Genomic DNA, 26,010 nt, shown 5'->3' with positions numbered 1-26,010 from the left:
TATGTCGACATATGGTAATGGTGGGTTCAGGCGGTCCTGCTTTGTGTTGTAGGCCAAGATACCCAGTGCGGGCCGGATGTAAGCTGTAGGAACGGAGGCTCTGGAAGAGCGGCTGGGTTGAGGCGGTAGGCCAATAAACCTTGGGTATTCCTGTTCGATGGTTGATTGGACCTGTTGCATGTTGGCATTCCAGTCCAAGGGACTGATTGGGCCTAAGCATTCCAACCTGGAGGTTGTAGGCCATTATGCGTACTTGTATGTTATCGTATGGGGTATTTTGAGGTAAATTCACTAAGCTTCATGTTTATCCAGTTGTTTATTGTTTTAGGTATCCTCGGTGATTATGGGAAGGCGAAGCCAGGACTGTATACACTCATCAGTAACATTGAGGATTAAGTTTATGTTGGCCTTCATCCCGAGGTGTATGTTATTTCTAAGTTATTGTTATGTTTATAAGTATGTGACCCATTAATTTGAAACATAACAATTTTAAAGGTTGTTATCAGGTATAACATGAAGCTTATAAGGGATACACATATTTAAGTTGGATCGGTCTTATGAATGGTTCCCGGTTTGACCGTCAGTCTACATCTAGAAGTAGTGTGCATTGGCTTTCGAGCTGTGTACACTCTGGACAACCTGATCGATCAATCTATTCAATTTGCTTTAAAAAATAGATTGTTTTTTAAACAATTAAGTGAAACCCAATTATCCAAATCTATTTTACCGGTTCTATCACACCAGTTCAATCCATTTTTTTTTTTGAAGAAACAGTCAAGTTCAATCCGATTTATAAATTCGCATAAAACATGTTATTGTTAAACCGCTCTCGTATTTGGTTCCCGATCTGAGCCGTTAAAACAGTTTGTCATTATAGAATAACATTAAACTTTTAAGTGTTTGGTTGGTTTTAAATTAAATGAAACTTTGATTATAAAAACCTTGTTTTTTTGATGCATTCAAGGTGGATTTTTTTTCTTAATCTTGCTAATGGAGTCAAATCCCTTATTCAAATATGTTAACGGATCTTATGTTATTTTGTGTTTTCAAGCCACACATTTTTCTTTCTTTGTTGGCTTTTATAAATGGATTTTTCATGGTTAGGACATCTTCAATCTACCCCTAAACTTCATTTCTTCCCTTATTTTTCTCCAACTCTATCCCATTTTCACCTCTATTTTTGGAGATATGAATAGTATTCTCCCATATACAGGGAATACTATTCATATCTCCAAAAATGGAGGTGAAGTTTGGTTGCCAATTTTAGTCTATCTAATTTTTATTTTATACATTTCTAGTTTATTTTATCTACTAATTCTAATTTAAATGCAATATTTAATATTTATAAAATCATATTATATACTAATTTATATTAATTAATCATAAATATAGAGTTTAATTAGTAGAGGGATATATTTGATAATATATATAAGTTATAAAAATGGATTCTAGGAATATACTTTTTGGGGTAAAAAATGGGGTAGAAAATGGAGTAAGGTTGGAGATGAAACACTATTTACTCCATTTATAGAGGAAAAAATAGAGATGGGTTGGAGATGGTCTTAAAGAGTTCTACCCTATTTACATTTTTTTGTTGGCTTTTATTAAAGAATAAAGTTTAAGTTCAATAAAGGTTAATATTAACTTGGTAAAACTTCAAATTTGAAGTTTATTATTTATTAAAAAAGTAGTTTGGAATTAGAATGAGCTAACTATATTTTTTTATTCGGAAGATAGAGTATCTATATTTTTTGGGGAAGTGATTGGTACACAACAATTTTTCCATACACAACAATACCAATTGTTGTGTATGAAAAAAAATTATTGTGTACAAATAATCTCCCATTTTTTTATACGAAAGATAGAGTTGTTAGAAAATCATGGGACCATTCTATAAATGAACATATATATATTGTTATCATTTAAATCCAAATATTATGGCAAGTGTATAAGATTGTTGATGGACCGATATTCACTTACCATTTGTGGCTTGAGTTCCCGGTTTGACTCAAGATCCTCAAGATCCCTTCCATCTCTCACATTAGGGTTTATCTCCATCTATAAATATATGTGATGAGGAGCAAATCAAAGTGGACGAAATTACTTCACAAATTCATTTTTTTTATTGCAAAGGGTTCTTAGAGCTGTCTTGAAATCAACTGGAAAACCAAGTTTGTTCTTCAGATCCAAAAGCTTCAATGGAAGCAGGTACACATTCTTCTTCTCCTATCTTCTTTTATCCAGATTCAAGTCTGAAGGTCTGGCCTTGCAAGCTTCCGCACATATAGATTAAGTTGTTTATAAACTAACAATTGGTATCAGAGCCTTCTTGAATCTGATATTAGAATATATATAAATATTTTTGTTTGTTATAAACTATAACATACCTGAAGCCGAATGAACAACTCTTGTTAACATGTATCTTCGTGTTTTATGAAAGTGAGATGGGTTTTCTTTTCTTTTAATTAAGTTCTCTGAAAACAGTCAAAAATAATATCTTTTTGCTAACGCAAATATTTCTTTTTCTGCTGAATATACATATATTGTACTTAAAGTTCACCGTCCTGTCTTAATCATAAAAGTCCACCCATGATTTGTTTATTTTATTTTTCTGCCAATGTGTATACGAATTACTTAATGGCCAAAGCTGACTTACCTATACTTGCTTTTGGAATTTTATTTGTTTATTTGTTTATTTGTTTTTCAAAGTATGCATTCTCGATTATAATATTTAATTTGAGGATAATACTTTAAATTGATGAAGGAAAGTGTATTTGTTTTTTTTTTTGTTTTTTTGGTTTTGCTTTTCGTATTGCTACAGAAGCATTATTTGACAATTAAATTATATTTAAATTCAGCCCATTCAATTTTTGTGATGCACTTATTAGTTTTGTTAAATTATGCCATTTATTATTTTTGAAGGGTTAGTTTATTAATGTTTAAATTGTTATTTCATATATTGTTTCTTCACTTGTTATTCATGTGTATGCAGTTTAATTTTAGAACGGTATAATTTGAATTCTAATATGCATTGTTAATAATATATGAAATTATTTTGTTTTATCAATAAATTCAGTTATGACATTACGGTTTGTGTGTTTATTATTGCGGATACCAATCGACCCAAAGGTAGGTTGATATTTTGCCGAATAAACACGCATATGATAATGAATATGGGACAATTATTTTTTGGTTACATGTCGTTAACAAGTCAATCCAAAGAGGGGCTTGTTAAATGGGATGAATTATTGTCAAATATTATTATTAAATTTTATGGTTTATGTGTTTGTTAATGCCGATATTAATCGACCCAAAGGTAGGTTAATATTTGGTCGGATAAACATACATAAATATAGTGGTAAATATATGATAATTTTTGGGTTTCATGTGATTAATTAGTCAATCCAAAAAAGGGCTCGTTGATTAACATGTTTTATTGTCAATATTTTTACTGCTTAAACAAGATATCTCTTAAAAGTTAATATTGTTGTTCAAAGACTTGATATTAATGTTGTGTTGATACCTTGTGATGTCATAATTTGAATTTTATTGATTATAGTTATGGTTTAATGAGCATAAAAACTAATTAATATTTTGTTCTGAAATACAGCAAATGCTAATTGTGGTATAATATCTTCCAACTTGAATCACATTCCAGTTCTCAATGGAACTAACTTTAAGGAATGGAAAGAGAACATTATGTTAGTTCTCGGCTGCATGGATCTTGACCTTGCACTTCGGATTGAGCAACCCATCCTTACTGCCACAAGTTCAGTGGAAAATAAAAGGGATGCTGAAAAATGGGATCGCTCAAATCGCATGAGTCTAATGATCATTAAGCGCGGCGTTCCAGAAGCCTTTAGAGGTGCGAACGAGCAGTCTATTAATGCAAAAGATTTTCTTGCTGAAATTGAACAACGTTTTGCAAAAAATGATAAGGCTAAAACAAGTACTTTTTTGCAAAAGATGATTTCAATGAAGTATAAAGGCAAAGGAAACATAAGGGAGCACATCATGGAGATGTCTCATCTTGCTTCAAAACTTAAGGCGTTGAAACTAGAAATTTCTGATGATTTTCTAGTTCATTTGGTATTGCTTTCTCTTCCTGCACAATTTAATCAGTTTAAGGTCAGTTACAACTGTCAAAGGGATAAATGGACTCTTAATGAGCTCATTTCCTTTTGTGTGCAAGAAGAAGAAAGGATGAAGCAGGAAACAACTGAAAGTGCTCATTTTACTAGTACCTCTAAAGGTAAGGGCAAAAGAAAGAGAAAAGAAGCTGCTACTAAGGGACCAGTGCAAAAGAAACAACATTTAGGCAATGATCAAAAGAAAAAGGAATAGGGACCTCCTAAATGCTTCTTTTGTCAAGAACCTAGTCACTTGAAGCCGGATTGTCCAAAATACCACGCTTGGCGAGTTAAGAAAGGTATAATCCGTGCTTTGGTCTGTTCTGAGGTTAATTTAGTTTCTGTACCTAAAAATACTTGGTGGATAGATTCTGGTGCTACTACTCATATAAGTGTTTCTATGCAGGGTTGCCTGAACTACCGAAAACCAAATGATGTTGAAAGATATATCTATGTGGGTGATGGCAAGCAGGTTGAAGTCAAAGCAATTGGCACATTTCGTTTATTACTAGATACTGGCTTTTATTTGGATTTTCAAGACACTTGCATTGTACCGTCTTTTAGACGCAATTTGGTTTCTGTTTCTAAATTGGATAAATCTGGTTATTATTGTTCTTTTGGAAATGGTGAATTTAGTTTGTCTTTAAATTCAAATATTATCGGTACTGGTTCTCTAACGTATTGTGATAAGTTATATATGCTTGATATTGTTACTTCATATAATGAAACCTTACACGTGGATTCACGTGGTACTAAACGAAAATTAAATAATGAAAATTCAGCAACATTATGGCACAAACGCTTAGTCCATATCTCAAAAATGAGAATTGATAGGCTTGTGTCAGATGGAGTGTTAAGTAACCTCAACTTCACAGATTTAAAAATTTGTGTTGAATGCATTAAGGGGAAACAGACAAAAACCAAAAGATTAGATGCCACTAGGTCTTCAGACGTCTTAGAATTGATACATACAGATATTTGTGGACCATTCCGTTCGGCTTCATGGAATGGTCAACAATATTTTATATCATTCATAGACGATTACTCACGTTATGGGTATCTATATCTTATTCATGAAAAATCTCAGTCACTGGAAGTGTTCAAATCTTTTAAACTTGAAGTTGAGAACCAACTTAATAAAAAGATTAAATGTGTAAGATCTGACCGTGGTGGTGAGTACTATGGCAGATATGACGGATCAGGTGAACAACGTCCAGGACCTTTTGCTAAATTCCTAGAGGAATGTGGAATCGTCCCACAATACACAATGCCAGGTTCGCCTAGCATGAATGGTGTATCTGAAAGACGCAACAGAACTCTTAAGGATATGGTAAGGAGTATGATAAGTCATTCTACTTTACCAGAGCCACTTTGGGGTGAAGCACTTAAGACTGCAGCTTACATTCTTAATAGAGTACCAACTAAAGCAGCTGTTAAAACACCTTATGAGCTTTGGATAGGGAAAAAGCCTTGTTTAACTCATCTTCGTATCTGGGGATGTCCAGCTGAGGCAAGGCCTTATAGGCCGAATGAAAAGAAATTGGACTCCAAAACCGTTAGCAGCTACTTCATTGGCTATTCTGAACGATCCAGGGGTTATAAGTTTTATGATCCTGCAACAAAATCAATTTTTGAAACAGGAACTGCAACGTTTTTTGAGGATGTTGAGTTTGGGGGGAGAAATAAGGTTAGAGACATTGTCTTTGAGGAGGAATCAATCTTGATTCCTACTGTTACTTTTGATAATACACAAATTAATGTGCCTGTCGGAGAAGAAGTAATTCAGGAACCTCAACAAGACAATGTTATTCACTCTCATGTTCATAATGAACAACCTTAACAACCTCAACTTAGGAGATCCACTAGAGAAAGGAGAAGTGCAATCCCTTCGGATTTCCATGTATATCTCCAAGAAAATGAAGAACCAGATGGAATGATTGAAAATGATCCAATCAACTTCTCTCAGGCCATGCAAAGTTCAAATTCTCAAAAGTGGATTGATGCCATGAACGAGGAGTATAAGTCCATGCAAGACAATAAAGTTTGGGATCTTGTTCCATTACCTGAAGGTACGAAGCCTATTGGTTGCAAATGGATTTTTAAGACCAAAAGGGATTCAAAAGGTAATGTGGAAAGACATAAGGCACGTCTTGTAGCTAAGGGCTATACTCAAAAGGAAGGAATTGATTTTAAAGAGACATTTTCTCCAGTTTCAACAAAAGACTCTTTTAGGTTGATCATGGCACTAGTTGCACATTACAATCTTGAGTTACATCAGATGGATGTTAAGACAACATTTCTCAATGGTGACATTGATGAAACTATATATATGGTGCAACCAGAAAACTTCGTATCGAAAGAATCAAAGGAAATGGTTTGCAAACTAAATAAATCTATCTATGGACTCAAGCAAGCCTCCCGCCAGTGGTACCACAAGTTTCATCAGATCATTGTCTCATTTGGTTTTGAGGCAAATATAGTAGATGATTGTGTATATCACAAGTTCAATGGGAGTAAATATATTTTTCTGGTCTTGTATGTTGATGATATATTACTTGCCACCAATGATTTAGGGGTCTTATATGAGAGCAAGAAATTTCTTTCGAAGCATTTTGAGATGAAAGATCTTGGGGAAGCCTCATTTGTATTAGGAATCCAAATTCAACGAGACAGATCTCGTGGAATTCTAGGATTATCACAAAAGAGCTATATTGAAAAGATCCTTGAAAGATTTGGCATGCAAAACTGCAAACCAGGAGACAACCCTATTTCAAAAGGAGACAAATTCAGTCTCGATCAATGCCCTAAAAATGACCTTGAAGTTAAAGACATGCAGAAGATTCCTTATGCATCGGTTGTTGGGAGTCTTATGTATGCTCAAGTGTGTACACATCCCGACATATCTTTCATTGTAGGGATGTTGGGGAGATATCTAAGCAACCCAGGTATGGACCATTGGAAAGCAGCCAAACGGGTTTTAAGATATCTACAGAGAACAAAAGACTACATGCTCACATATAGGAAATCAGATGTTTTGGAGATCATTGGGTACTCTGATTCTGATTTTGCTGGATGCCAAGACAGTTATCGATCCACATCAGGCTACATTTACTTATTAGCAGGAGGAGCTATTTCATGGAAGAGTGCTAAACAAACTTTAGTAACTTCTTCCACCATGGCGGCAGAATTTGTAGCACGTTTCGAGGCATCAGATCATGCAATATGGCTGCGGAACTTAGTCACGGGGCTGCGTATTATTGGTATTGAAAGACCACTAAAGTTGTATTGTGACAATAAGTCTGCAGTGTTGTATTCCAATAACAACAGAAGTTCCACAAAGTCAAGGCATATTGATATTAAGTTTCTTATTGTTAAAGAAAGAGTGCAAAATGGAAAAATCGCAATAGAGCACATCGGGACAAACTCCATGATAGCGGATCCGCTCACGAAGGGATTACCTCCTAAGGTCTTTCATGAGCATACTACACACATGGGTGTGATAAATAATGATGATATTTTGTTTTAGTGGGAGTTTTACAATTTATTTTTGGGTGCTTTATTTTGGTTTAAGAACAATTATGTTTTTCTGTACAGACTTAAGAATTCGGTAAATTTCATTATTAGTTGCACTTATTTGAACTTTGATCTCACTTCAAGTTAAAGAGGAACTCGTCGGAAATCAATTTTGATTTTGTGACCACGCATCATGTTTAATCTATGTCGTTAGTTATACTTATATATGTGACCATTGATGGTTTAGTTACGTAAATTGTAACAAAGACCGCATTGATCCTATACATTTATGATTAATGGACAAGACTGTTTAAGGGTACCAATATCATGATAACATACATTAAAGCGCTAATATGGTTATATGTACATTTATATATTCATGGTCCACTGGGAGATTGTTAGAAAATCATGGGACCATTCTATAAATGAACATATATATATTGTTATCATTTAAATCCAAATATTATGGCAAGTGTATAAGATTGTTGATGGACCGATATTCACTTACCATTTGTGGCTTGAGTTCCCGGTTTGACTCAAGATCCTCAAGATCCCTTCCATCTCTCACATTAGGGTTTATCTCCATCTATAAATATATGTGATGAGGAGCAAATCAAAGTGGACGAAATTACTTCACAAATTCGTTTTTTTTTTATTGCAAAGGGTTCTTAGAGCTGTCTTGAAATCAACTGGAAAACCAAGTTTGTTCTTCAGATCCAAAAGCTTCAATGGAAGCAGGTACACATTCTTCTTCTCCTATCTTCTTTTATCCAGATTCAAATCTGAAGGTCTGGCCTTGCAAGCTTCCGCACATATAGATTAAGTTTTTTATAAACTAACAAGAGTATCTCTGTAATTCGAGTAATTATATTTTTGGTGTAAATAATAAAATTATTTATCTCCATTAATATCGTATTTGAACCAATTATAAAATAATGAATAGTAAAATCTGAATTTGATGTTGAACTATCACTTCTCCTAATTAATCAATTAAAATTGAATTTATATATTTAGCTGATTTAATTTATGTCAAATTTTGAGTTAATAAATATCCTTCTATTTTTCTTCATACATATCTTCCTATTCATTTAAAATGATAATAAGTATATTAAAATATTATTAATCTTATCCAAATATGACACATGTCATCATTTTACATGAGTAGGAAGATAAGTGAAAATAAAATATAGGAGAATATTTAATTTATGTTTAAGATATTTTGAGTTTGTTTGATTGCACTGTTATATTTTAAATGTGGTAATTTTTTCAAATGTATTTAAAACTTAAACATTTTTTTTAGAATTTATAACATGATAACATATTTAATAAAATTTAAAATTAACATATACACACACTCGTATGTTCTTTCATTGGTCATGGTCGAGTGCAGAATATAGATTGTATAATGATTATTTTTTAAACTCTGTTATATAATTACGTAAATTTTCGTTAACGATTTTGAATGTCTCGCTCATTATTGCTCAGTGTAAACACATCTAAGACAAAGAAAATCACTTAGATATACAAAATGTGTTAATTGACTCTTTATGGGAAAATTATTTAAACACATGAATGTATAATATATTCTTTAAATGTATTTGTTATATTTCTTTGATAGATGTATAGTATTTCTATAAATGAGTGTATATTTAGTTTAGTGTGTCATGAATGAAATTATGTATTTAAAAAAATATGTTATGAATGAATTATTTATTAATATATCAATTAATTTGAATTTTTATATACAAACTATTTTGTGTGTTATATTAATATAAAATTTAAAATTATTGTAACAACTATATTTTAGACAAATTTGTAAAAACCTTATATATTGAAAGGTGTTAATGAAATTTTAAAAAACATTGGAGAAAATAAATATATTTGAAATATTCTTTTCATGTAAAAAAAATATGGGAATGAAGATGAATCGCTAGTAACATTATTTTTCACTCTAACCGTAGAGTGAAAAATAAAATAGTGTTTAAAATTGACGAAATAGTCTAAGGACACGATTGAATTTGTTATTTGTGACTTTCATAATTAACATACCATAGGCAGTTGTGTAACTTCATACAAACATTGATCATACAAATAGAAAGGAAGGAAAGGCATTTGTCATTGTTATATTTGTTTCTACACACCATTAATGAATAAGCAATAATGCAAAACATAAACAAATGTCAAAACACTAAAGAAAATATTTTTTTTCATACTTTGTAGGCTACTTAGTCAAATTAACATGAAAAAGGTATGTGTTAAAATACTTAATTGTCTAATTGTTCAAAAAGAGTAAGATAGCTTTTTCTATGATAAATGTCATTTTTATTGAATTCGTTCTTTTTTATTTATAAAGTCCAGTATCATTTTTAGTTTGATAAGACTTTTCTTTTTTTAAGCATCATCATAAAAATTCCAATTATTACATACAACTTGCAACCGGTTAATCTAACTCAGCTACCAAAAAATTTGCAACCGGTTAATCTAATTCGCACTTTACGACTTTTTCATATTAAAAGGATAAATGTAGTGATTTTATATTTATCAAGTTACATTACATGTTTTTTTTTTTAAATTACGCATTCTTTGATTGAAGTTTGTTAGTTGTAATTGTAAATTATAATGAATAGATATGAGATATCTCATGCAATCTTTCTTCGATATTCCAATTTTGGATAAAATGTCTAAATATCCAATTTTTTCGATATCCGATTTTAACACCATGCGTTATATTTAATAAAGCCTTATTACTAGAGAAAACGGTTTTGATGACTCTTAGGTTGATTTATTTCATCCAAAAGTTTGTGTACCAATTTCTAAATAAATATATTTTTATCAAAAATTTATCTCAAAATTACCTATCATTTTACATTAACGAGATCCAAATTACAAATTTGACCAATATATCATCTAATAAATTTTGCTATTAGATTCATGTCAGATCATATACTTTGACTAAAAAGACAAACTTTTTATATTATAAAAATAAATCAAATATGCATATCTTTTATCTTACTAAAAAAATAAATTATACCTTGTTGTATTATGAGGTATACTAAGTATATATATATATATATATATATATATATATATATATATATATATATATATATATATATATATATATATATATATATATATATTAAAGTATAATATATTAAAGAATATTTCAATCAATTAAAACTATACATAATTAATTTTAGTTGATTCGGCGCCTATTAACCTGTTTTTACAATAAGAAAATATCATCAAAGTATATTGCACCAATACACCACAATTAAGAGACAGTGTGATACAAGTATACATCAAAGTATTAAAAAGTACATTGTGAAAATATCATGATTTAAAAATGTTGTCTTCGGATGATGTTGGTCCTCGGTCTTTAGCTCCTTGCAATGGATGTCCTTTGGACCTTTGTTTAGTACGGTCCCTACTAAGTACTTCAACATTATGTTTTCCCAATTGAAAAGCATTGCACCAAGTAGATGAATTAAGTTTATTACAAGAAGGGAATCTTCTTGACAGCTTACAAGCTTCCCGTCCAAAAGTTGACATCCACTAGTTGTGCTCTTTCTGTCAAGTTGACACCCACCAAGGTCTGCATCAGAAAATGTATGTATGAAAAATCCAGTCTTCGAAGGGTACTACAAACCCAACGACACAATTCCTTTGAAATATTGAAAGATGTTCTTCACCGCTGTTAGATTGGGTTCTCTAGGATTCGATTGATACCTGACACAATTGCAAACAGCAAACATGATATTAGGTCTACTAGCAATTAGGTATAGTAAAGAATCTATCATGTTCTTGTACAACGTGAGACCCACAATAGGCTTATCAAACGAATGTCCTAAGCGTGTGTCGATTGTCACACCCCAAAACCGGAACGGCGGAAACGTTTTGGGGTGGATGACGTCGTGTCAAGTATCACAACACATGCATTATAATAATCAAAGTACAACAAGACATTGCATTAATAGTATTAGTTTTACATGGTTTACATAACAATACATCAAATTAATACAAGTGTTAATGTAGGTACAGCTTGGTACTAAATTGTCTTCGTCAGAAGCTCCGGGGATGTACCTGTCTAATGCTGACCTAAGAATACAAGTTATTTGAAAAGCGAGTATCAGTATTTTTACAAATGTTGGTGAGTTCATAAGCATTTAGTGACATTTTATACAAATAACTTTATATGAGTGGTAGTTTTCAAGTATACAGTGAAATAGAGTCATTTCCAGAAAATCCTATATTTTCTATTTAAAAACAGTCTTCTACCAAGACTGGTCAGAGTTATGTGGTGAAAAGTAGTTTTCCCTTAAATACTTTCATTATCAAAATACGGAATTTGCCTTTTTAGAAAGTCGGAGAATATCAGGGAATAACATATGCCTCAGCAGTGAGGACTACTGACTAAGGCAAAAGGAATCATAGACTCCAGGAGAGTATCGAACAAACGACACGCCTGGCTCAGTCTAACAAAGAGAGACACAGACCCCAGACGGTACCAAATGAAAGGTACGGCTGGCAAGGTCTAAAAACAGAAGATACAGACCCCAGACAGTATCAAATGAAAGATACAGCTAGTAAGGTCTAAAATAGAGAATACAGACCGTAGACGGTATCAAATGAAAGATACAGCTAATAAGGTCTAAAACAGAGAATACAGACCGCAGACAGTATCAAATGAAAGATACAGCTAGCAAGATCTAAAAACAGTGTGACTCTGAGAGTGGGTTTCTAGCATACAGTGTAAATTGCTGGTGAAATACTGTTACCTTAAGGCCATGAATTATAAGGTAACCTGGGATATTCGTAACCATACTAACCGACACTAGAGTACCTGACGCCCTGCAAGCGTCTATAAAATGTGACATTTGTCAACCCTTGGCTTGGTAGGCCGTGGACTGTAGCTAGCAGTCAGGGTGAGGGGGTGTCAATCCCGTATAGATCTATACACACAATGTCCGCTCTCCCTACAGGAGACTCTGGTTACCAACTAGACGACGGAGAAGGCTGTGTCCCGAAGATGCATCCCAAATAGTGGGTAGTGGGTTTCCAATGTAAGTGTTCAACTAGAGGTAGAGACTCATAACTGAACTGACTAGAGTAAACCTATATGGCTATGCTCGTATACATAATATATAACTAATGAATCAAACGACTTTCGGATGGACATCTGATCCCACCAGACCACATCTCAACGAAGAAAAGGAAATACGGCGGACAAGCCTTCCTAAGTCCTTCAATCATTATTTATATACATCTATACAAACACAAACATACATCTAACCGCGTTTGAGTGTGTAACAAGTGGAAACATATCGTGAAGTATAACCAAATCGTGTGGAATAACCGAATCATGAAGTATAAGCGTACAGTGTGGAGTAACCGAATCGTGATGTATAACCAAACAGTGTGAATAACCGAATCGTGATGTATAACCAACAGTGTGAATAATCGAATCGTGATGTATAACCGGACAGTGTGAATAACCGAATCGTAAAGTATAAGCGTTACCAATTATAAGTGTATCACGAAGTAGAAACGTTATCAAGTAGGAGTTTAAACTAAGTAAAAGCGAAGCAGTGGTATCTAACAAGTAAGAGTATAAGGCATGAAAGAGAACTTTGATGAAAACCTTGGAAAAACCTTTATGCTTAAGAAAATAACAACTTGGTGTTCTTTGGTAAAATAAGTTTGAAAACCTTTAGAAAAACCATTTATAGTATCCTACTTGGTAAAATAGTTTACAGTGTGGTAAATCCTTGTGCATGCGGGTTATCAATCACATGTGATTGATATGATAACTGGCATGTTTAACTTGTATTCCCCCCTATAAAACATGTAAAAACATTTAAAAGGTTCATTCAGGGGTATCAACTCACCTGGTGTAAGTGGATCCGACGAAGGTGCCGGTTGGGTGCTCGGTGTCAAGTAAGGACTTAGACACACTTAGTGACCTATTTAACATATGATAACATATGTTCGCATACAATTAGTACATTTAATACTAATTAAACAATTATATGCTTCCTAAGTGCGAAAACACTTTTAATTAAGCGTTTGGGGTGTCCCGGGTAACATCTAAGGGCTTGAATGGCTTAGGAATGGAGTTTACTCTTCAAGAGTAAACTCTATATATAGAGTTCACGGCCCTGGGACAACTCCCCATGAGTTTACGGCCGTAAACTCATGGTGAGGGTGTTCTAGGGTGTTTAAAGGTCTCATATCAAATGTGGAATTTTGCTAGGCCCAATTATAAAATGTGTGAATGGATTTAAGGCATCAAATAGACCCTTTGAGGAGTTTACGGACCTAAGAAAGGGAGCTTACGGCCGTAAGCTCCTATACACTCATTCTTTTGGTGTTTTGAAGTCTTAAATGGTAGAGGATAAATCCTAGGTATTTTTCCAAGTCGAATGAAGGAGTTTGGGCACCATTTGGGCATTAAATGGGATTTTACGGCCCATGAACCACCTCTATGGGAGTTCACGGCCGTGAACTCCTATCCCTTTGGTTTTATTGAAGTTTAAGGCCCTTACAACAATGGTATTGCATTCAAGCTATTTTTCCAAGGCCATAGGGGGTGTTTAGGGCATTTCTAACACATGGAATTGAGTTTACTCCCCATGAAGGGGAGCTTACGGCCCAAGCAAGTTCTTGGGCAGTGAACTCAAGTTTACTCTCCAAAAAATTGTTACAAGGTGTTCTAAGTCCGATTCCATAAGCCTACAAGTCATATCTAAGCATTAGGGACAATTTGGAGGGGTTTTGGGGCTTAAAACCCCCATTAAATGGTGTTCACGGCCCAAGAGTGTTCTTGGGCCGTAAACACATGATTTTGTCCTTAATTTATGTTTTAAACTCGAATTTGCAGGCTAGATAAGTTATACAATGAGTTAGGATAGTTTACCTACTCGTTTGGGGCTCGAAACGGACGATTTTTGGCTCGGGAAAAAGTTGTAGAGAGAGAGTAAAAAGATGGAAATGGAGTTTACTCTCCCTTATATAGGGGTTGGAGTTGAAGCTCAGTGGGATTTTACCTGATACTGCCGTTAAACGGGGCTTTTGGTCGCACCCGATTTAGTGGTCGTAATAATAAAAACTAACTTTTTCCAATTAAATGGAAATGTATATTACGTGTTTTTATTTACCTTATCACGACGTTAACGACATAAAATATAAATAAATAAAACATTTATTTATTTGGCGACCTCTAATTAACGGAACTTTTATAAAATGGAATATTTCGTTAACTGTAACGGGGTAATGTAACGGAATAAACTTTGGGTTGTCACATCATCCCCCTGTTAGAGGGAATTTCGTCCCGAAATTTAGGTCTAGGCAAGGTAATAGGTTTAAATGACCGAGTAGAGGCAGGAGGGTACTTCCTATTCGGTTTGTCCTCGCATTCCCAAGTGAACTCTGGTCTGTGTTTGTCATTCCAACATACCTTCACCTACAGGATGCGGATTTCGTCTCGTGTAGTTTGTAGGTTCCGACTGGTGTATCTACAATGTTAGGGTTCTCAATGGTCTCTATCAAAATGAGTGGGATACGAAGAGTGACGTCGGGTAAACACATATCATGTCTAAGGAGTGGATCTATCGGGTGTGAAACTTGTGGAATATCCGAAAGTAGTAGTGGTCCGACGAGGGTTGGACCAATCTCCGTGAGGATTCTCAGATGGTCCTAAGCTCTAGGAAGGGTAGAGCTTTTCAGTACTTAGAACATAATGTACTTCTATGGCAAGATCATTACTGGCGTGATCGCCATTCCGAAGTTCCTAAAGTTCTCTCTCATACTGGTAGTGTAGTCCTTCAGGTTGGTTCTTAAGAAGCTCAGGTTGTCTTTGGTTTCGCATTTCCTGTCAATTGGTTGTTAGAGGCTTTCTAGATCGTCGGATGGGTTGCGTATCTACAGTTATCTGTCTGCTGTAGAGTGTCTATCTCAAGCTCGTGCAAAATGAACCTGCACTAACGATTCTTGAGATACGGAAACCCTCGGGTTCGGGGAGATAGGGTTTCACCAGACGAGTGTTGGACTATCTCGGGAGGTGGTTCTACTATTTCTGTGTGAGATAGTATTCGTGGAACACCTAATAGTCCAATAAATCTCTAAGACTTTGTTCTATTCTAGTGCGGAAAGCGCATGCCCCTGTATAACCCATCGACTAACACCTAGAGTGGTGTCAAGTCTATAATCTCTTCGGGATCAGGGTTATAAGACTTAACTCACTACTTTCGCACTTTGATCAAGTACTCTTGGCTGCTAAGGTTATCATGTGGTTCTCGGTATCCTAGTGTTCACTTCGGAGAATGTAGTCTATCGTCTACAAGGCGACGGTGACTTCCTCCATGAGAGAGGGCGGAGGATCTTAAGCACTACTAGTCTGTAACAGGGTGGACGGAGTGTCTGAGTAGTGCGAACATCTTCAACAACTACTCTTCCGAAAGTTCTGAGTTTTCTCGGTCTAGGTCAAATCTAGTGAGTATAGGGTTCCATTACTCGAAACTTTAATATCTTTACTAACTGAGGGTGTTAGCTATCATGTGAGCTTAACCGGTATGACAACAATTTCGGATTTGTGGTCATTATAGTAGCTCAACCCGCAGTGGTTCTCTTGACTCCATCTCCTATTTTTTTTTATGGAATAGGATGAAGGGCTTTACTATGAGGTTCGTGGTAGAGCTCATACTTGGCTTAACTGTAACGCCCGTAGATCAGGGCTAGTCAATTGGAGATGATAAGCATCAAAAATGACTTTTTGATGGAAGATTATTTAGAAGGATTAATCTTAACTAAGTTTTAGTATATTTCACAAGGTTTCTGTGCATATAAAGAACGCCGAAATCCGAGTTATAACGAAGAAGTTATGACCTGTCGAAGTTTCGCGACAGAACCGGCACGACACAGCGCGACGTAAATAGTGAATTTACGTTAGAGCGATATTTTGCCTTAGAAATCTAAATGAAAGATGTAGAATACGTTAAACCGAGAGCGTGCATAAAAAGAACGTCTAAATCTGACTTCGTATGAGGAAGTTATGATTTTTCGAAGTTTCAGCATTTGCAGTATGCAGCCCGAAACTTGAGATTTAGGTCGAGTGATATTTAGCCAAAAATTTCTAAATGAGAATTGAAGATCTCATCAATAGTAGTCCAGCGATAAAAAGACAGATGGAAACAGAGTTCAGATGAAGGAGTTATGAATTTCGAACGGAGTTTTCCTGTCCCGGCCTACTAACAATAGTATATTATTAATATTATAAAAATAAAGTCAAAATTAGCCTACAAAGTCTAAATAAAACTTGTAGATCTTTTTTTTACCTACGCGTCGATATAAAGAACGGCGCAAACGGAGTTCGTATGCGAAAGTTATGAATTTCTGAAGTTTGGGGCGTGAAACCCCAAAACTGTCAGAGACCACGACGTGGCAAGCAGTGCCACGACGTGGCAAGTCTTCTGACACCTTCAGGAGTCCCCCAGATGCAACTTGCGATGACGCATGCAGTGATGACCAAGCCCACGACGTGGAAAAAGGTTCCACGACGTGGCAAGGGCCAGTTTTGCCCTATAAATAGATTTGAAGGGCCAGCCGAGTTTGGTTGCTCATTCTCTCTTCTCTCTCCCGTTTTACCTCGATTTGCATGCAAAAATATCCCGAAGCCCCGGTATCAACCCCGAGACCCGAAGCGAGTCCTGAAGTCCGAAGATCCCGAGAAGTGAAATTCCCGAGCCGAAGCTCTGCTCGCGAGGAGCCCGATTTTTGTGAAGATCTTCCAGATCTACCGATAAATACTACTTTTGCAAGTCGTAGTGCTGTCCGAGCATCGTCTAATCAAGTGAGTGTATAGTCCCTTTCATAAACACGATTATAATACAAGTATTGTTTGAATGTATTAAGTATATGTTTTGGGTGAGTATGTGATCACTTTCTTCTAACACATATATATGAAGTATTTGCTATGAAATACGTGATATGTGTTTATATATTGTTTGTTTATCTGAGATGAGTATGGAATGGATGAACTATATAGGTTTTAATGAGTTAAACTGTATAGATATTTTGTATCTACAAATATGTTGGGTAGGACATGGGTAGATGAGATCCGTGAGTATGGATCAGATCAAGAGGTTAGTTTTAGATCCGTGAGTATGGATTAGATCAAGAGATTAAATTTAGATCCGAGAATATGGAATAGGAAAAGAGATAAACTTGTTATTAATTTGGGAGTATGGACTAAGACATAATAAATTGTCCCTAGTCCGGGAGTATGGATTGGGCACAGTTTTAGATCCGGGAGTATGGATCAGACCAATAGGTAAACTTGTTATTAATCCGGGAGTATGGATTAAGACATAGTTAATTGTCCCTAGTCCGGGAGTATGGATTGGGCACAGTTTTAGATCCGGGAGTATGGATCAGACCAAGAGATTAGTTTAGATCCGAGAGTATGGATTAGACCAAGAGGTTAGTTTTAGGTCCGAGAGTATGGATCAGGTGGAGAGATTAGTTTAGATCCGTGAGTAGGGATCAGATAAAGAGGAAAAGTTTAGATACGAGAGTTTAGATCGTGTCGTTGTGAGGATCGATGGGGTGGGATAAGAGTTGCTTTTATATGGTGAGATTATATAAGTTTGGATGTTCTATATATATTAATATGATATAATATTTTGGGTTGAAAACCCTATATGCTCACCAGGCTCCCAAGCCTGACCCACTCAATTTAATTGTATCACAGGTATCGATACGAAGTTGCTTTGCACTGAGAGATTAAAGGAGATGTAAATCACTAGAGTAAATAAATGTATGTTCTGTTTATGCTTATGTGTCTGTATCGGAACATGACATCCCGAGATTTTGTTATATAATGAAAATACATTTCTTTAAAGAAATGCTTTGATAAATCTTTATCATATTTTGGGAACAAATTCCGCAACTGTTTTGTTTAAAAGATTACTCTGATTTTAAAAACAAGCATAAACAAATTGGTCTTTTCTGGCCGTCAAATTGGGGATGTCACATTAACCGCTAATACTTGGTGTATGCAGGCCGTATATAATTGAGGTCGGTAGGATGTTCAGTTGTGCGACTCCATCCCAGACCCACAACCCAACGAGGAACAGGGAGTAAGGAGGAAGCACACATCTTAAATCTTTTTTATTTCAACTATATACCACTTTTATGCATATACCTGGTTATAGTGGTCAGTCCCATGAGTTCTATCCTATGGGTTCACGAACCTGATGTGCGAGGTGCGAAGGGTCTTTTTGGGGGATCTACGGAGTATGCTTCGGATGGTCATTGTCTTATGGAGTATCTTGCAGTGCCTTTCGCTTCGATTTCCATATGACTAAGAGGGGTCGGTCAACAGAGCACGGTACCCTTCTCCTGGGTACTTCGGAAAGTTTGAGATAAGAGGGACGACTGACGGATCGCATTAGGTTTAATCATTTGTATTATGTTTAGGTTCGGAAGAACCTTTATTTGCCGACATGGCTACGGAGAAAGTTCTTTTTACACAGCACTAAGGATGTACACATGGTTGTACTACGTCAAACCATGATCGATAGAGTCGTCGAAGTTGGCATACCTCGACATGATATAAAATAAAGATCGATAGAGTCATGCACCGAACAGGCACACAAGTTCTAGGCGTCTCGGGTTTCGTCCTGTGTATCACTGCCGCGGATACTTGGACCGATAGAGTCGACGCGGAACTATAGAGAGTCCTAAGTGTTTCTGAGTAGAGTATCTTTTCATGAATGGATTCTCACGAGGCATTTCTATAATCGCCTAACATATACTAGTCATGTATAATTAAGGTGGGGAGGACTGTTGACTGAGCGACTCCGCCCTAAATCCACAACCAAACGAGGAACAGGAAATGAGGCGGCATTCACTCACTTTAGGTCTATCCATCTTAACTATACATGGTCGTAACGTATATGTTTAGCCATTATAGTTTTACCTGATGAATTTTAAATTTTATAACAGTGCTGCGACTTTCGCCATAATGGGGAAGTATTTACATTTGAATTAGCCTTTTAATGTTTTGCGTTAGTTATCTGAGATTGAGAGACGTACCAAAAAACCTACCAGGTGCCTTGATGCTTCTCCCTAAGCATTAGAATCAGACTCCTCCTGTGTCCTTGTCTTTTCCTTCGGTTGGGCAGTCCTTCTTGAAGTGTCCAATCTCACCACATAGGTGGCAAACTGTATTGGTCGCCGCATTGGTGGTTGATGCTATACGCTCCACCGGAGTTCTGCACACTAGTAGTATGCCCCTTCATGTTGCACCTAGCACATATGAGTTCCCGGCATACACCATGATGACGATAGTTGCACTTGCTGCAGTGGGGGAGGTTTCCTGGGTATGGTCTTTTTGAAGTCAGGAGGGAAGGATGGACAGGGGTATTAACTGCCTCAGCTCGTTGCCCCCCGGAAGGTCCTTGAGCCGAGGTACTTCCCTCCTCGATCTTGATCTTTCTTTTCAGTGGATTTGAGTGAGGTTCTTGGGCGGCTGGGTATGCAGGGGTTGGTTGCTGCTGTCCATTGCTAGGATCGGAATTTCCGATAGGGCCCTTGCTAACATTGTTGTTGTTAGCATTCAGGTGAGCCATGACAGCTGCTACGGCTGCCGAGACTGCAGCTTGGAACATAGCTTCATCGAATGAGAGAGTAGGTTTCTTGCTTGTGGACTGGTTACGCTTCTTCGGTGGCATGGTTTTCTACACGGAGAGGAATGAGAGACGGTGGCTAGCCATGGACATATCTGTCCTGACTGTAGTAGGCATAAATTTTTCCCGTGCCTCGGGTACTGGTTGTCTAAGTGTCGACCTACATCCCTATGATGTAGTCCTGGTGTACAAGGTAGGAGTATGAGTATCGGAAAAAGGCCATAAGATGCGAGTCTTTCCTACTAAGTTACCTTTATACTGGGAAGGGTTTCACTCTCCGGCCTGGAGAGATCTGAGAATAGTTCGGAACGAAACCGCGGAAAGAGAGGCTAATGAAGGCTTATGGCTAGATACTCTCAATAGAGGTGCGGGGATCCGCTCTAATCGTGTGACTGGCAACGGGAAACGACGATTTACCTAACACATAGCGTAAGTAGTGTAACCACTTACTCACTAAATTGTATTATTTTAAGGGTGTATTAGCGTGACGAACACGAGGAAAAAGACATTTCCCGGGTTCCATGTACTGGCTCCCTCTGTCTGCCTCGTATCTTTGACTGGAATCGGCGTTGGTTTTCTTCGAGTAGTTACCTAGGGTTCTCTCCTTGCATGGACATATTGAATTTCTGCTCCACCTTACTTCCGAATTCGACTCCGGGTGTCATCGCTTCATGACGGATGATTGGAATCTCGGAAGCTTAGGAGAATCTCTCACCACTGTCCCTAAAAGATATAGGCACTTGGTGAATTCAATAGTCTCAACCCAGTTCATTTATTTCCGAACTGGAAATCTTCTCAATGAACCCCTTCTGGGTCTGCATCAACTCTTCTGTCAAGCACTGAATTGGATAGGGTTGTCTACAGGGTTCGTGCGAGAATGGAAATGTCTAAAGAATCCTAAAAGATTATTAACATTTCACTAGATGATCCATATCGAGACCTGCTACGATTACACAGGGTATACAAATCATATATAGCTTAGATCCGATAGGCATTCGAATATGTGATAATACTCTATATCCACATCCCAACGAGGAAAAGGAAATAGGGCGAAACCACACATTCTTAGCCTATGGGATCCTTATTATATATAACCTTGGGAGTATACTCTCTGTAATTGTAGGTATATCAATAAGGATCTTTTTAGTTCTTCACACAAGGTTAGTTATGGATCCTAAAATACCCCTATGGTATTTTAATTCTTGTTTGTTTCTTATCTTTTGATTATGATTCTGGGATTAATGTGAGTCTTTTAGTATTCCAAAATACTCCTATAGTATTTTAAACTTTATGTTTGGCTCTAGCATTCCTAGTTGGTAAGTTTCAGACCTGTTGCAACACCACTATCACTCCCAAGCACACGTTCATCGCATCTCGAATAAATGTAGTTGATCGGGTTACATTTATTCCAGCTTACGATTACATAACTGCCCAGGTTTGACGGTAATGCTCAACATCCGAAGACTTTTACTATTGTTCTTCTTATGATACTTGTGTTCGAGTGTTTAGGTTTTGGATGTTCTTATACTTTGGTAAAATATGGTTATATTTTAAAGTATAATTCTTGATCAGAGTGTTTTATCCCTTTTTATTTATAGGCTGTATATCTTTTATGAATTGATATACTTAGCTCGCTATAAACAATGCTCTGATACCAATCTATCACACCCCAAAACCGGAACGGCAGAAATGTTCTGGGGTGGATGACGTCATGTCAAGTATCACAACACATGCATTATAGTAATCAAAGTACAACAAGACATTGCATTAATAGTATTAGTTTTACATGGTTTACATAACAATACATCAAAGTAATACAAGTGTTAATGTAGGTACAGCTTGGTACTAAACTGTCTTCATCAGAAGCTCCGGGGATGTACCTGTCTAATGCTGACCTGAGAATACAAGTTATTTGAAAAGCGAGTATCAGCATTTTTACAAATGCTGGTGAGTTCATAAGCATTTAGTGACATTTTATACAAATAACTTTATATGAGTGGTAGTTTTCAAGTATACAGTGAAATAGAGTCATTTCCAGAAAATCCTATATTTTCTATTTAAAAACAGTCTTCTACCAAGACTGGTCAGAGTTATGTGGTGAAAAGTAGTTTTCCCTTAAATACTTTCATTATCAAAATACAGAATTTGCCTTTTTAGAAAGTCGAAGAATATCAGGGAATAACATATGCCTCAGCAGTGAGGACTGCTGACTAAGGCAAAAGGAATCATAGACTCCAGGAGAGTATAGAACAAACGACACGCCTGGCTCAGTCTAACAAAGAGAGACACAGACCCCAGACGGTACCAAATGAAAGATACGGCTGGCAAGGTCTAAAAACAGAAGATACAAACCCCAGACAATATCAAATGAAAGATACATCTAGTAAGGTCTAAAACAGAGAATACAGACTGCAGACGGTATCAAATGAAAGATACAGTTAGTAAGGTCTAAAACAGAGAATACATACCATAGACAGTATCAAATGAAATATACAGCTAGCAAGGTCTAAAAACAGTGTGACTCTGAGAGTGGGTTTCCAGCATACAGTGTAAATTGCTGGTGAAATACTGTTACCTTAAGGCCATGAATTATAAGGTAACATGGGATACTCGTAACCATACTAACCGACACTAGAGTACCTGACGCCCTGCAAGCGTCTATAAAATGTGACATTTGTCACCCCTTGGCTTGGTAGGCCGTGGACTGTAGCTAGCAGTTAGGGTGCGGGGGTGTCGATCCTGTATAGATCTATACACACAATGTCCGCTCTCCCTACAGGAGACTCTGGTTACCAACTAGACGACGGAGAAGGCCGTGTCCCGAAGATGCATCCCAAATAGTGGGTAGTGGGTTTCCAATGTAAGTGTTCAACTAGAGGTAGAGACTCATAACTGAACTGACTAGAGTAAACCTATATGGATATGCTCGTATACATAATATATAACTAATGAATCAAACGACTTTCGGATGGACATCCGATCCCACCAGACCACATCTCAATGAAGAAAAGGAAATACGGCGGACAAGCCTTCCTAAGTCCTTCAATCATTATTTATATACATCTATACAAACACAGACATACATCTAACTACGTTTGAGTGTGTAACAAGTGGAAACATATCATGAAGTATAACCAAATCGTGTGGAATAACCGAATCGTGAACTATAAGCGTACAGTGTGGAGTAACCAATTCGTGATGTATAACCGAACAGTGTGAATAACCGAATCGTGATGTATAACCGAACAGTGTGAATAACCGAATCGTGATGTATAACCGGACAGTGTGAATAACCGAATCGTAAAGTATAAGCGTTACCAATTATAAGTGTATCACGAAGTAGAAACGTTATCAAGTAGGAGTTTAAACTAAGTAAAAGCGAAGCAGCGATATCTAACAAGTAAGAGTATAAGGCATGAAAGAGAACTTTGATGAAAACCTTGGAAAAACCTTTATGCTTAAGAAAATAACAACTTGGTGTTCTTTGGTAAAATAAGTTTGAAAACCTTTAGAAAAACCATTTATAGTATCCTACTTGGTAAAATAGTTTACAGTGTGGTAAATCCTTGTGCATGCGGGTTATCAATCACATGTGATTGATATGATAACTGGCATGTTTAACTTGTATTCCCCCCTATAAAACATGTAAAAACATTTAAAAGGTTCATTCAGGGGTATCAACTCACCTGGTGTAAGTGGATCCGACGAAGGTGCCGGTTGGGTGCTCGGTGTCAAGTAAGGACTTAGACACACTTAGTGACCTATTTAACATATGATAACATATGTTCGCATACAATTAGTACATTTAATACTAATTAAACAAGTATACGCTTCCTAAGTGCGAAAACACTTTTAATTAAGCGTTTGGGGTGTCCCGGGTAGCATCTAAGGGCTTGAATGGCTTAGGAATGGAGTTTACTCTTCAAGAGTAAACTCTATATATAGAGTTCACGGCCCTGGGACAACTCCCCATGAGTTTACGGCCATAAACTCATGGTGAGGGTGTTCTAGGGTGTTTAAAGGTCTCATATCAAATGTGGAATTTTGCTAGGCCCAATTATAAAATGTGTGAATGGATTTAAGGCATCAAATAGACCCTTTGAGGAGTTTACGGCCCTAAGCAAGGGAGCTTATGGCCGTAAGCTCCTATACACTCATTCTTTTGGTGTTTTGAAGTCTTAAATGGTAGAGGATAAATCCTAGGTATTTTTCCAAGTCGAATGAAGGAGTTTGGGCACCATTTGGGCATTAAATGGGAGTTTACGGCCCATGAACCACCTCTATGGGAGTTCACGGCCGTGAACTCCTATCCCTTTGGTTTTATTGAAGTTTAAGGCCCTTACAACAATGGTATTGCATTCAAGCTATTTTTCCAAGGCCATAGGGGGTGTTTAGGGCATTTCTAACACATGGAATTGAGTTTACTCCCCATGAAGGGGAGTTTACGGCCCAAGCAAGTTCTTGGGCAGTGAACTCAAGTTTACTCTCCAAAAACTTGTTACAAGGTGTTCTAAGTCCGATTCCATAAGCCTACAAGTCATATCTAAGCCTTAGGGACAATTTGGAGGGGTTTTGGGGCTTAAAACCCCCATTAAATGGTGTTCACGGCCCAAGAGTGTTCTTGGGCCGTACACACATGATTTTGTCCTTATTTTATGTTTTAAACTCGAATTTGTAGGCTAGATAAGTTATACAATGAGTTAGGATAGTTTACCTACTCGTTTGGGGCTCGAAACGGACGATTTTTGGCTCGGGAAAAAGTTGTAGAGAGAGAGTAAAAAGATGGAAATGGAGTTTACTCTCCCTTATATAGGGGTTGGAGTTGAAGCTCAGTGGGATTTTACCCGATACTGTCGTTAAACGGGGCTTTTGGTCGCACCCGATTTAGTGGTCGTAATAATAAAAACTAACTTTTTCCAATTAAATGGAAATGTATATTACGTGTTTTTATTTACCTTGTCACGACGTTAACGACATAAAATATAAATAAATAAAACATTTATTTATTTGGCGACCTCTAATTAACGGAACTTTTATAAAACGGAATATTTCGTTAACTGTAACGGGGTAATGTAACGGAATAAACTTTGGGTTGTCACAGTTGAATGCCATTGGTACTTTCAACTTGGAACTATTTGTCATGCCGAAATTCTCAAGTAAGTTACGAGAGTACTTCTCTTGATTTATGAAAATACATTCCCTGCTTTGACAAATATTCAATTCCAGAAAATTATTTATCTTACCCATCATACTCATATCGGACTGGCTTTTCATCATATTTTCAAATTCCATAGACAATGAAGGGTCAGTCTAGCAAAAAATAATATCATCTACATAAATTTGAACTAGCATCAGATGATCCCCTACTTTCTTTCGAAATAGTATAGGATCAATTGATCCTTGTTTAAATTTATAGAGTTTCAAGAAATTGGTAAGAGTTGCATACTAGGCTTGAGGTGCTTGTTTTAAGCCATAAACAGCCTTATCAAATACATGACAATGATCAGTAAATTTCTCATTTACAAAACCTGGTGATTGTTTGACATAAACAATTTCTTCTAAGACTCCGTTGAGAAAAGCGCATTTGACATCCATTTGGTACACATTAAAGTCCTTGTGAGCTGCATATGCAAGAAATATTCAAACAGTCTCGAGTCTTGCGACAGGGGAAAAGGTTTCAT

This window comes from Lactuca serriola, chromosome 5 (genome assembly GCF_051521515.1).
Source record: "Lactuca serriola cultivar US96UC23 chromosome 5, Lser_US96UC23_V15, whole genome shotgun sequence".
In the NCBI taxonomy this organism is placed as follows: Eukaryota; Viridiplantae; Streptophyta; class Magnoliopsida; order Asterales; family Asteraceae; genus Lactuca; species Lactuca serriola.
The sequence above is the reverse complement of the archived record's forward strand: the minus strand, read 5'-3'. Positions refer to the sequence as shown.